The sequence below is a fragment of the Vicia villosa genome, linkage group LG2 (assembly GCF_029867415.1).
Source record: "Vicia villosa cultivar HV-30 ecotype Madison, WI linkage group LG2, Vvil1.0, whole genome shotgun sequence".
Taxonomy (NCBI): domain Eukaryota; kingdom Viridiplantae; phylum Streptophyta; class Magnoliopsida; order Fabales; family Fabaceae; genus Vicia; species Vicia villosa.
The window spans coordinates 209952990-209965837 of record NC_081181.1 but is presented as its reverse complement, the minus strand read 5'-3'; the positions used below and the strand labels follow the sequence as shown (position 1 = coordinate 209965837).

General features: G+C 32.6%; 1 long non-coding RNA gene across 1 annotated transcript; it reads right to left on the bottom strand.

Moving 5' to 3' along the window:
* Nucleotides 1–1028: 1028 nt before the first annotated feature.
* On the bottom strand, nt 1029–2770 carry LOC131648124 (uncharacterized). Its single transcript, XR_009298047.1, has 3 exons — nt 1836–2770; nt 1581–1670; nt 1029–1276 (listed from the first exon to the last, which is right to left on the bottom strand). It is a non-coding gene; the product is annotated as an uncharacterized LOC131648124 (long non-coding RNA).
* Between the last annotated feature and the right edge of the window lie 10078 nt (nt 2771–12848).

Below are 12848 nucleotides of genomic sequence, written 5' to 3'. Positions count from 1 at the left end.
TTTTTAACTTATTTCAATAGTTGAGTTTTTATCAATAGTTAAATTTTTATCGTTTATAAAAATATTGATAATATTTGCGTTTATAAAAATAATTGTAAAACTAAATATTTGTCCTATCATCTTAAATTTACTTATTAAATAGGGATGAATACGTGTCTCATATTTAATTATGTTTATAAATAAATATTGTCTAATAGTGATAAATATTGAATTTATTATTTTAATGTCTAGTTAATTTGCTGTCAAGTAAATAAATATTATAACTAATTAAAATAAATATTATATAAAAAAATGTATTGTCAAACCCCATAAATAACAAGCCTAAACAATGAATCAATATCAAAATTTTGGTTTGGAGGTGGTCGGCGTTCGGCGATATTGCTTATCCCAATTGTAGCTTTTACGATTTTAGCAAAGACCCTTTGTCTTTTATGCCGTAATTGTAATTGGTTTGTAATTTCGTTTTGTCGGATTTATTCCGGATTGTATATCAAGGTTGGAGAACCCTTAGTTCTCTCTTTTATTAATTCTTGCTTACACAAAACAAAAAAAAAATCTATATCTCAACACGAGTTTCCTTCAATTCAAGAAAAAGAAGAAGGGGATAAGAATTAAGGATCTTAATATTTTTTATTCTCATATTATCAAATTAAAAAATAAATTAAACAAAAATAAAAATAGTCAAAATTAACTATTGTCAAGTCTCTCATATATATTATACACATACATTAAATTATTCTCATAATATAATTATTATATGTATACTCCTACAATAAAAATGTTCTACTTAAATCAAAAGTAGACATCAATATAGTTATTTTTGCAATTCTATGCTTTTAATTCAATTAATTACTTGGTAAAAAAAACTCAATTAATTATTAAAAATAAACTCTAATAAATTAAGATCAATATAATCCTTTTCTAAAAGAGGTTTATCAAATGGAATAATCGAGATCAATAAATCAAGATAAATCAAATCAAATAAATCAGGATCAATATAATCCTTTTAAAAAAGGTTTAGATCAAAATCAATCAAAATACACATGTAGAAACTTATAAAAAAAAATGTTTCTTAGAGAACAAAATTTAACATAGTTAATTCATTTGCAATTCATTTGCAGTCTTCTCGACAATCATCAAATCCCCCTCACTCTTATTTAAAGTTTCATTAGATCTTCCATCCTCCTTGGACCATTACGTTATTTTGTTGGAGTTAATTTTTGAGTCTTTAGATCTCTTAATCTTTCTCTTCTAGCTTCTCTTGAAACATAAAAACCTGCGTGAAAAAGAAAAGTAGCTTGAGGTGTATTTTGAAAATAAAGATTTATGATTAAGAGTTTTCTTGTAAGTCTTTTCGTTTCTGTTTTGTTTATAGACTAATTTAGTTGTTCAACATGTGTCCGAGAAAACTATTTAGCATCGAGTAAGAGCTAGCCACTTTCTAGCCGGACTGTTGTCTTCTGTTTCTAAAACACTTCCAGCATTGAGAGTTACAATTTCTTAAAATATGAGAGAAATATAATGCAAACCATTTCACCTAATACCATTATCACATATAGTTTACAAAATCAGAAACTTACCCAATAACATATATATCGACATGAGGAGACGTATGAAGTCAATCTTCAAGATTCAAACAACTCGAAGGATAATGACACGACCAATTATATCTGAATGATGGCTATGGAAATTGAATTAGGAAAATACATTCGGAATCGAAAAAACTGATTCTTTTATTAGATAAGCTGATTCAAAACTGACTCATATTAAAACAAATTAGATACTGGATTACAATACAGTATAAGTGAAACATGGTTGTTAAATATATTACTAACCTGAAGGATAGATTGACCAAGGTCTCAGCAAATGGAATAGGTCCTTATTGTAGATATCCACCTGGCATGCTTTTGATGTTTTTGCTTTAGCCAAAAAAATTCATTACACTTCTAAGGTCTCAGAGTATGCATGTCAATCTAATGTCTCATAAGACAAACCTCATAAGGTATGATAATGTTGGTGAGAATCCTTTACAATATTTTATTAAATAGATGGTGTGCATATACAAAAGCTTTTGAAAGAGAAAACATAAAAATAGAAATTAAGGGGAGAAAAATTGGAGAAAACGAAAGAGAAAGAAAATAAGAACATTGGAAGAGTAGATGAACAATCAATCTAATCCAAGAATATCCTATGACATCAAAGAAAAAACAGATCTAAATTTTAGCATCTTAATCTCAAAATGCAAAGAAAAAAATCACAAACATCAAAATTCAAATTGTCAATTTATCAAAATAAAAGGTGGTGGCTGATAATGAGTTATAAAATGGCATCGCCAATGAACTCGAAATGTTCATAATAAACAACTTCCATCTTTCATATCTTCTCCATGTATTAGAAAGTGATTATTTTAAAAGTGATTCAGAAATAAGCATAAACAAAGGCGAAAGAAGAAAAAGATATCAAGAAGCTTGATTCAGAATCTAAAACCCTCACCGCCACCGCTGTTTCATCTGAACTTACAATTAAGGTTCGAACTTGAAGCTTGAAGATGAGAAGTTGTGATTTTCATTGGCATTGTTAGAGTTTTTATGGAAGATACCAAGCATAGAAAACAAAAATCTGCAATAATGGTATTGGAATAGAAAGTTATTTGGATTATCAATTGTAAACGACCTTTCTGTATTCCTTAAACGGCTATACACGACTATGCACTAATATTCTGATAATGCTTTGAAACTAATAACTCAAATTGGGTCCACACCATTAACTAATTTTGTAGATTTCAAAACTGAAAATATTCCATGTACCATATCTTAATATTATTTATTGTCATTCCAACTTTCAAGTGGCTATGGTTTAAAGTGTCAATATATATTATCTTTAAATTCTATTATAAAAAAATAAAATTTAATTTAAACAAAAATGATAAGCATGCCACATATGCAATATTAAATGTCAAATGAATGAGGTTAAAGCATGTTGTTGATTCCTCACTTTTATCCCTGAAATCAGAAAAGTTTAAACATTTTATAAAAAGGATATACTTGGTTTTTTCAAATGCTTTGATTTTATATATGTATATTAGATTAGAAAACTATATCAACATTATAATGTTAATAGGATTTATTTATAAAAGAAAATTATATATATATAAATATAAATATATATATATATATATATATATATATATATATATATATATATATATATATATATATATATATATATATATATATAATCAGAACCATTTTAAATTTTTTGATATATTGCATGAATATTTTAAAAATATAAATGCACTATTTGAATAATTATAAAGTGAAATTTAATATTTAAAAAATTAATGAAATCCATTCAAAAATTAAATATAAATTTTTTAATGTAAATACCAGTGTTTTAAAAACCGGACCGCACCGGCCAGTCGGACCGGTCGAACTGGGAACCGGCCAGGTAACCGGTCTGGTTCAATAACTGAATCGGATATGTCATCAAACCGGTGGGAACCGGTGAAAACCGGGAAAACCGAGAAAACCGGAAAAACCGGAAAACCGGCGGTTTAATTGCTTTTTTTTAGTTTTTTTTTAGTTTTTTTTTTAACTTTTTTTATAAACTTTTTTTTAACATTTCTTTTAAACTTTTTATTTTTTTATTTTTTTTTAATATATTTAGTAGTGTATTACTTAAATAGCATTCTCACATTGTTTTTTTCGTTAGTGACAAATTAAAAATGTTATTGTCTATTTGTTATATTTGCTAATAAATTTTCTTAAATAGCATCAACATATTGAATTTTATTTGATTTTCTTTTTAGGAAGATCCTATTTTGAATTAAATTTGATACACATTTGAGTTATTTTATTATAAACTATTCAATTAGATTATGTTGTAATTAGACTTTGTTTAGATTATGTTGTAATTAGACTTTGTTTGCAATTAGACTTTGTAATTTTTTACTAATTTGTTATGCGTGATACCTTTGTTTAAAATTTGAATTTAAGTTATGAAATTGTGAATTTATGATATGATATTTTTAGAAATTTAAGAGATAGTTATATTTTTTTAGAGACTGAATCATCCGGTTCGACCGGTTTTATACCTATATAATGACAAGTCTATTCAATCGAGTTATCCGGTTTAATCCGGTTTGGTCGTGCGGTTCGACCAGTGACCCAGTGGTTCGACCGATAAACCAGTGACCCAGTACCTTCACCAGTTCGATAACCGGTCCGATTTTTAAAACACTCGTAAATACTCCTCTTTACTTTCATGGTTTTAACACAAAACGTTTACAAAAGTATGGCCGAAAGTTATTTGATAGTATACATAAAATAAAAATGGCTAAAATGCTTATAAAAAGATACTTAAGTATTTTTTATTTTTTTAAATGATTGTCAATTATTTGTTTGTTAGATGACTTCTTAGAACTTTTTTATGTACAAGGTTTCATTAAAAAATAAAATAAAAACAACAACGATGTGGTAAATGGTAATGTAACAGTAACACAGATTTCTGCTACTCTAACATGCAATCGCTCTCTATCTCTATGTACTGTAGTATCGCTCTCACAACCACTAAATAAAGGAAGTTACAACAACCTGGCAATTAAGCTGTGACGAAGGTGATGCCTCGTTTCTATAACCCATACCACACACGTGTTGATTACTGATTGGTTTCTTCTTGAAAATATCGTCCAATCATGATTATGTGCCTTTCAAGTAAGTTCATTCTAGAACATCGTTGAGCCGCGTAAAACCATTAAATAATTGTATGTCTTTTACCATATTACCCTCGAGGAGGATGAAGTAAAGATTAAGATCCTAGAAGAAATAATCATACAATCACGAGGCAAATTCCATATATAACCGTTGGCGTTGAGCACAATATGACATAATTCTCAAATCAGCAAGGGATTTATACCATGTGATAGAGATGAAAATTACGGAGTCTACTACATATGGAAGAAAATGTTTGCTGCGAAAATTAAATTTTGATATGTTTATTTGAAAGTGATTGAATAATACAAAAGCAACTATAAAAATTTATTAAAGAAACTAACAATTAAAAAATCTAAAACACTCCTTTAAACTAAATTATATTTATCCTTTAGTTTAGAGAATTTCTTTGTAGAGCCCTTGCGAGGAGAACCTCTAGCAAAAAATAAAAAATATTTCTATTTTGGAAATGCATTTTTGAAATAATTTTTTTTTAATTTTTCTAAAATTCAGAAATACTTCCGAAAACATCAAATGAGGGTATTTTCGGAGATACATCTCCGAAATAAATAGCTTTTATTTTGTTTTTTTAAACAACGTTTAGTCTCGTATTTTTAATTAAACGACAACGCTTACAGTAAACAGTGCTTAATAAAAATAAAATATAACCCGAATAAAATAAGCATAAAATACTAATATTATATATACAACTAATAGTGTACGAAAGTATAGTGTACGTAAATGTCAAGAAATACAAGCCGAATACAATAAAGTAAAAGAAAAATAAACCGAAACACCCTACTGAGTATACCTAACCCTAACGCCCTGGGACCTCCTCTTCCTGATATATGTCGTTGCACCGCCCGCGTCACCAACCATCATCTCCACGACTGCAACCGCCTCTGGACCGCCCTGCGCGATGATACATCAGTCCAATGTATCCCGCCCAAACATCTCTATCCACTGACATATCAGCAGGAGATCAGTGGCATGGTCATCCTCGGCCTGCTGGTTCTCCAAGATCTCCTCATATGCTAGCCTAGGAGCTCCTGGAGCGTCGGGTGTCATTAGAGGATGTGACACCCGATAGAACCATGTCACGTACCCCTCTACATAATGCCACTCCTGGGTGGCCTGCATGCGACGATACTCATTCGGGACCAAATGATGCGCCCAGTCCTCAAATATGGCAGTGAGCTCCACTCGGGTAACTGTGTCGGGAGCAGCCTCAAACGGTGACCTCGGTATCATTTGCACACGTCCAAACTGCCAACCAACCAGAGTATAACGAGATGCGGTCAAATAAGACAATAGCAGTGTAGTCACTGTTGGCCCCTTTGGAGAACGTATCGGGCGGTCCTGGGCAAAGCGTCGTCGTACGCAGGATCAATGGTGAAGTCGTGGATGCGAGGGAAGTAGGAGATGATCCAGCCCTGAAAGACAAACACGATAATATATTAAAAATAAATATGAACCATACATAAATGTGTAACAATTTAAAGGAAACATACTGTCAAAAGTGTGGTAGATCCAGTCAACTGCCTGGTCCACCAGTTGGAGGCTTCATTCAGCTTCTGGTATAGGTATACCAGAATACCTGACCCTTAGTTCCACTGGTGAATGGTAGTCAGGTCCATCAAGTAGCGGAGATAAGTCACGTCGATGTAGGTAGCACCCTTGTCCACAAAGAGTGCAGTGCCTACCAAGAACATGAACCCGCACTAGAGAGTGCAGGCACGGTGATACTCCGTAAATAGGTCGTTACCGGCCTCCTCGAAATCGGTCGTCACCACCAAGTGGTGCTCATACAGCTCTCTCAAGGTGGAGAACCGGATATGAGCCCCATTTGTCGTCCGACACTCAAATTCAGCCACATGTGATCCATACCCAGATAGATCCCCATCCACTTGATTGCCTCGACCCTCTGGATCCGGGAATGGTTCAGCAGCATCCCCCTAATCGGCAAGTGGAGAAGACAATGCACTCGTGCAAGGTGATCGTCAATTCCCCAACCGGAAAGTGGAAAGAAGACGTCTCCCTATGCCACCGCTCCATAAAAGTCCCCTGCATGCCGTGGTTGATAGTGGTATACCCGGTCATGCACAACCCACCTAGCCCAGAAGCAGTCACCACATCATTAAACAATTGCGCTTGTGGTTTAAATAGATCAAAAATCTCCCGCGCGTGGTTCACCATTTTTAGCGTTGCCCTTTCCTGTTACAACAAAAACAAAAAAGTTTGTTAATTAGAGCGTGAAGAAAATGGGAAATAAAAAGCTAAATAAAAAACAGTTAAATAATAAAATCGGTTAAATTAAAAAAATTACATCTCCCTCACAGATACATCGAGCGACGTGCTCGTGGTAGGAAATCAGCACGGAAGTGTCCCTAGGCCCTCCCGAGTAGCCCTGCTCCTCCTCCTCCTTCCCGTGCACAGGGTCAACATCCGGTACCTCCTTCTCCTCCTCCCGGTGCGGAGGGTCAACATCTGGTACCTCCTCCTCCTCCTCCTCCTGCTCATGAGGAGAAGACACCCGAGCCAGGCGACTCTTGGATCCAGATGAGGCTTCGGGCTCATCCATTAGGACTCTTGTGTCACCGCCAGCTGAGACGCCCGCTCGCGTCTAGTCGACGTTGTCTGAGCCTCTCTATCTTGTCGGATTCATGCGGGGTTGCCTGACATTTTCCTTAAAACATTGAAATCCATAAGAATCAAGAAAATAAAAAATATTCTGGAAATATTTCGGAAATGCATTTCTGAAAACACCTCATTGACCAGTTTCGGAAGTGCATTTTCGAAACTGGTCAGGGAGGCATTTTTCGGAAATGCACTTCCGAAACCCCCATGCGAACACCATTTTTGCAGAAACCAATTTCCTCCCTAAATGCTTCAAAATCAAATTTTTACTAACTAAACATACACATTGAAGTATAATAACTAAACCCTATAACATTTTACTAATTTCTAACAACCCTACAATGCATTTCAACTTATAGTTGAAGGATGTAAAACTTACAAATTGGAAGCTTTGAAACTTGATGTTTGAGTGATCTTTGAAGGTTGTAGAGCAACTTTGGAGAGCAAATTCGTGTAGTAGGATGGAGAAATGGAAGGATTTTGTAAAGTTTTTAAGTTTTAGGGTAAAATGAAAATGGGGAGGCTGTTTTGTTTAAACAACAAAACGCGCATTTCCAAATTTATTTAAAAAAGAGTGATTTCGGAGATGCATCTCTAAAATCAGTCTTTTTTTCAACTTCAAAAATGCATTTCTAAATTATAGAAATATTTATGATATTTCACCAAAAATGACCAAGAAAGAAGAGGGTCAATAAAAAAAATTATCTTTAGTTTAACATAAAACTTGAACAAACTCCAAGTAATTACTTATCGGTGCAAAAGCTTCCATCTTTAAAAATTTGTCATGATATTTGTTACTTAGTTCTTCAATTTGACAATAAATCTAATTTATGGTTCTATCAATAACATCATCATGAAGAAAATGATGATATTTAACATTTATGTTTTTACTTCATCCGTATAAAATTATATTTTTTGACCGTTTATTAGTTGAATTATCACTACAATGAATCACAGTAGGCCCATTTTGTTAAAAACAAAATCTTAGAATATATTTGGATGAAACATTGTAATATTTCGAGAGAATTTAAAATAATTTGTACAAAATTTATTGTTTTGATATAAAAATAAAGATTTATTAAAATGGTGAAAATTTATGGAGTATTTTATCTAAGTTAAATATAATCATTTTGAAATGACACCAAAAATTAAATAATTTGAAATTTCTCTCATACTCCATAGAATATATTTGTTACTATTAATTCTTCAAATTTTGTAAATTGGTCCTCATATTTTCCAAATTTACAAAGTTGACCCCAAAAATTTACAAATTGGTCTTAATAATTTTGAAAATTTACAATTTGGTCCTTCAATTTTTTTTAAATTGTAAATTGATCCCTACTTTTCAATTTTTTAATTTGGTCCAAAAAAATTAATTTTATAAAAAATAACCCCAAAAATCTAACAATGAATTATCTTAATACTTCATCCAAACAACATAATTTAAAAATAAATGGATTTCAATTGAATCATTTGAATTGCTTTGAATTTTATATTCCTTTAAAATTTCCAATTACCTCATTCAAACACACTCTTAAGATTTTTTCTTCATTAAATTGTTTGACATGTCAAAGTTGTCTCACCTATAAATTGTGCTTCGGTTGTGAAAAAGTAATAACTTTTTTTTGCTTTTTTGATGCTTATGATACAACAACTGATCTCATCATAAACTCATGGCTAGATGTACTTCGCCTATTATCCAAATCACCTGCATAATCTTTGTCTATGAAACAAGTCAAAATAAATTCTCCATTCTCTTATAGAAAATACCAAAGTATATTGTTTCTTTCAAACAACGAAACACCCTTTTGCAGATTTGAGATGAAACTATGTTAGTCTTTCCATGTATCTACTAATTAGAACACACAACATACATAATATCGTGCCTAGTGGTTGTCTAGTATATTAAACTTCCAACAATTGGTTTGAAGTGATTATTGTTAACCCTCACTCCATCAAAATCACTTGAGAGCTTTAATCGTTGTTAAGTTGGAGTCTCAACTAGATTACAATTCTCCATGGGAAACCTCTTCAAAACTTCCTCGTCATATTTCCTTGACCAATGAACAAACCAATAGTTGTTTGCACTAATTCTATACCAAGAAGATATTTCATTTTTCTAAATCAATAATTTCGAAATCAACCATCATAGCATTCTTAAAACTAGAAAGCATCGCTTCATCATTGTCAGTGAAAATTATATCATCAATATATAAGCAAACTATCAATATTTTACCTCTTTTTCCAGATTTGATAAATAAAGTGTACTCATATGGGCATTTGTTTAACTTGTGTTCTCAAAATGATCTTCTATACAACTATATCATGCTCATGGTGTCTACTTCAAACCATATAAGGCATTTTTTAGTTCGCCACCTTTTACCACATAACCAGGAGGTATTCAATGTAGACTTGTTGAACTTGCTCACCATCAAGGAAGGATGGTTTGACATCAAGTTGGAAGATGAACCATAAATTTGGTGCTACTAATGAAACCACCAATTCGAATTGTATCTTGTCTTTCTATAAGAGTAACGACTTTTTGATAATCAATTTCATGATCTTGATTATAACCTTTCATAACCAGCCTTGCTTTGGATTTGTCAATCTCTCCCTTTTCATTCAACTTCGCCTTATAAACTGGCTTCATGTAACGACCGTTTTTCTTTTAATTATTTATGTTATTGTGTGTTGTGTGAATTATTTGATAACTATGTGTTAATTATGTGATTAATTGGTTTTGTGTTATTTTATGGGAAATTATTAGTAAATAACATGAGTTATTAAAACTATTAGTAGTTGGGCCTAAGTTAGAATTAGTAATGGAGAGATGCTAATTAGAGCCCATTAGCATTATAAGAAGTTAGTAAGGGTTTAACAAAACAAGGGAATTCGGAAAATAGAAATTAGAAGCTCATTTGGTGAAAGAAGAGAGAAGAGAAGAGGAGAAAGCTAGGTCAACCCTAAGATTGAAGATTAGAGTTGTCTTCAATCCAGACCCAAGGTAAGGGTGAGATTCCTTCAATATAAGGGTTGGTATGATAGTAATTTATGGTGAGGATTGATTGTATGTTTGTTATCCACAAATGTGTGAATTGAAATTGTTGGGGTTTATGATAGATTTCCATGAAATTATGTTCTAAACATGTTTTTGATGATGATTGTTGTTAATGGATGTTCAATACTGGTTATATGTGGCTTAAATTTCTGTTTGAGAATGGTTTTGGGTGGTGGGAGTGTGGTTACGCAGGTATGTTATCGCTGTTGTTTTTCTGCATAATCGCGCGTCTGCTAAGCGGCCCCTGGTCCACTAAGCGACCCCTGGAAATAAATTTGAAAATTTGTGAGCTCGTTAAGCTGAGATGGTCCGCTAAGCGGAGCTGCGAAAACTGTTCACTTCTGGATTTAGGCAAAGCGCGCTTGAGCCCGCTAAGCGAACCTTGCTGTTGAAAACTTTTTGAAACTTCTAATTGATGTATCTTTTGATCCCTAACACTTTTTTAAGTTCTGTTTGAACCTCCGTGAAGCTTAAATCAATGTTTATCTAATGAAAATGATTCAAAAACTTTTGAAACCTTTTTGAAAGTTTTTCTTAAATTGTATGTTTCCGATTTGATGATATTTTACGAAGTTGAATGTTGTGCCTAGTTGTATACCGTAAAGACGTGATTGAGATGTGATAAGTTACTATCATAGTAATGATATGGTTGTTGCCATAGAATCTTGGCATTAAGTTGATGTTGTCTAGACGATGTTGTGACGTGTTGTTTATGTTGTATTTGTGGATGTGCATCATTTGAGTCGCATCCATTGCATTGTTTGGGACGGCCCAAGTGGCAAAATGTTTGAGACGGCCTTAATGGCAAATGTTTGAGACGGCCCAAGTGGAAAATGTTTTAGACGGGAGTTTTACTCAAATGGTACCATATACATGTGCATAAAGTCAAGTCACATATTAAGTTGCAATTGGAATGGTTGTGTTTATGATGTGAAGGTTACAATGTATTGATGATTTAGTTGTGCTTTTGAATATGTCATTGTATATGGTTAATAACATTGTTGTTGAGATGAAAGTAGTTTTGTGATGAGAAATGGTGAGCGATGTATGATCTTTCTTTGTTATAAGTATTATCATACGTTCCTTTATACTGTTTGATATCTCACCCCTTTTGTTTGAATGTTACTCTTTGTTGGTAACGTGCAGGTAACAATGAAGAGTACCCGTTTGCCGTTAGTAGCTCGAGTCGGTGTCTATTGCTCTGATACGTAGCGCTCGGGAGATTTATCGCTTGTTTGTTTATGTCATTATGCTTGATTAGATTTTGTTATCGTTTATGGAGACATGTTGTTTAGTTGTGGGCATGTTGCCACAAACGTTAAAATCTGAAGTCTATAAGTTTTGTGAATTCCGCTGCGATGTTTAAAAGTTGTTTTGATGTTGAATGACTATTGGATTATGATTCCTCCGTTGATTGTGTTATGTATCTCTATTAACGAGTTGTTATGTTATATGTTTTAAGTTGACAATGTGACGCCTCAAATATGTCATTTTTGTGATTTTGCACTCTGATTTTCCGTAATAAATTGCGGGGTAGATTTGGGGTGTTACACTTCACACTAATGTTTTTTTCCGTTTAGGAAGAACAATTAGCTCCAAATTCTTAGTCTTTTATATGGCTTCAATTTTTGCATCCATGTTTGTTTTTCCATTTTTCCTCTTTCACTGCTTCTACAAACAATATAGTATCTAAGCATAAAAATAAAGCAAAATGTGAAGTTGTATCTTCATCAAATAATTCACCTCCACTCTTATAATCATTCATTCAAAATGGTTTTCTCTATTGTCATTGTGTTTCTAAAACATGTGATTGATCTTCATATGGAGTTGACACACATGTTGAAGGAGTTGGTAAAACTTTTCCAAATGACTGAGTAGGAAGTTACAAATATGATTTAGACTTTTGCCTTTCCTCACCAACTTCCTCAACATGCTCGGTTATCTTCCAATCTAATGTATTATCTTCATCAAAGAGAACATCTTGACTAATGATTATCTTTTTGGTAATAGAATTATATAACTTGTACGCCTTAGACTCCTCAATAACTCCTATAACGACACATTTCATGCTCTTATCGTTAAGCTTTGTTATCTTTTCATTTGGAACATATGCATATGATATACACCTAAAAATTCTGAAGCGATCAAAATGATGATCTGACTTGTGGTGTTATATTTTTTACTACAAGGACGGGACTTCGATTGAGTACATGAATACTCCAATAGACAACTTGTGACTAGAATGTCTTCAGAATAAGCGATTTAAGTAACATGTTTCACACAGTTTTCTTTCAGCTACACTATTTTATTGTGGTGTGTATGCAACTGTAAGGTACCTCCTTATTCCACGTGTCTCACAAAAACTTGCAAAATCATACGAGTTAAATTCACCATCACGATTTGTCTGAAGAGTCTAAATATGTTCGTCGAATTCTTTTTCAACT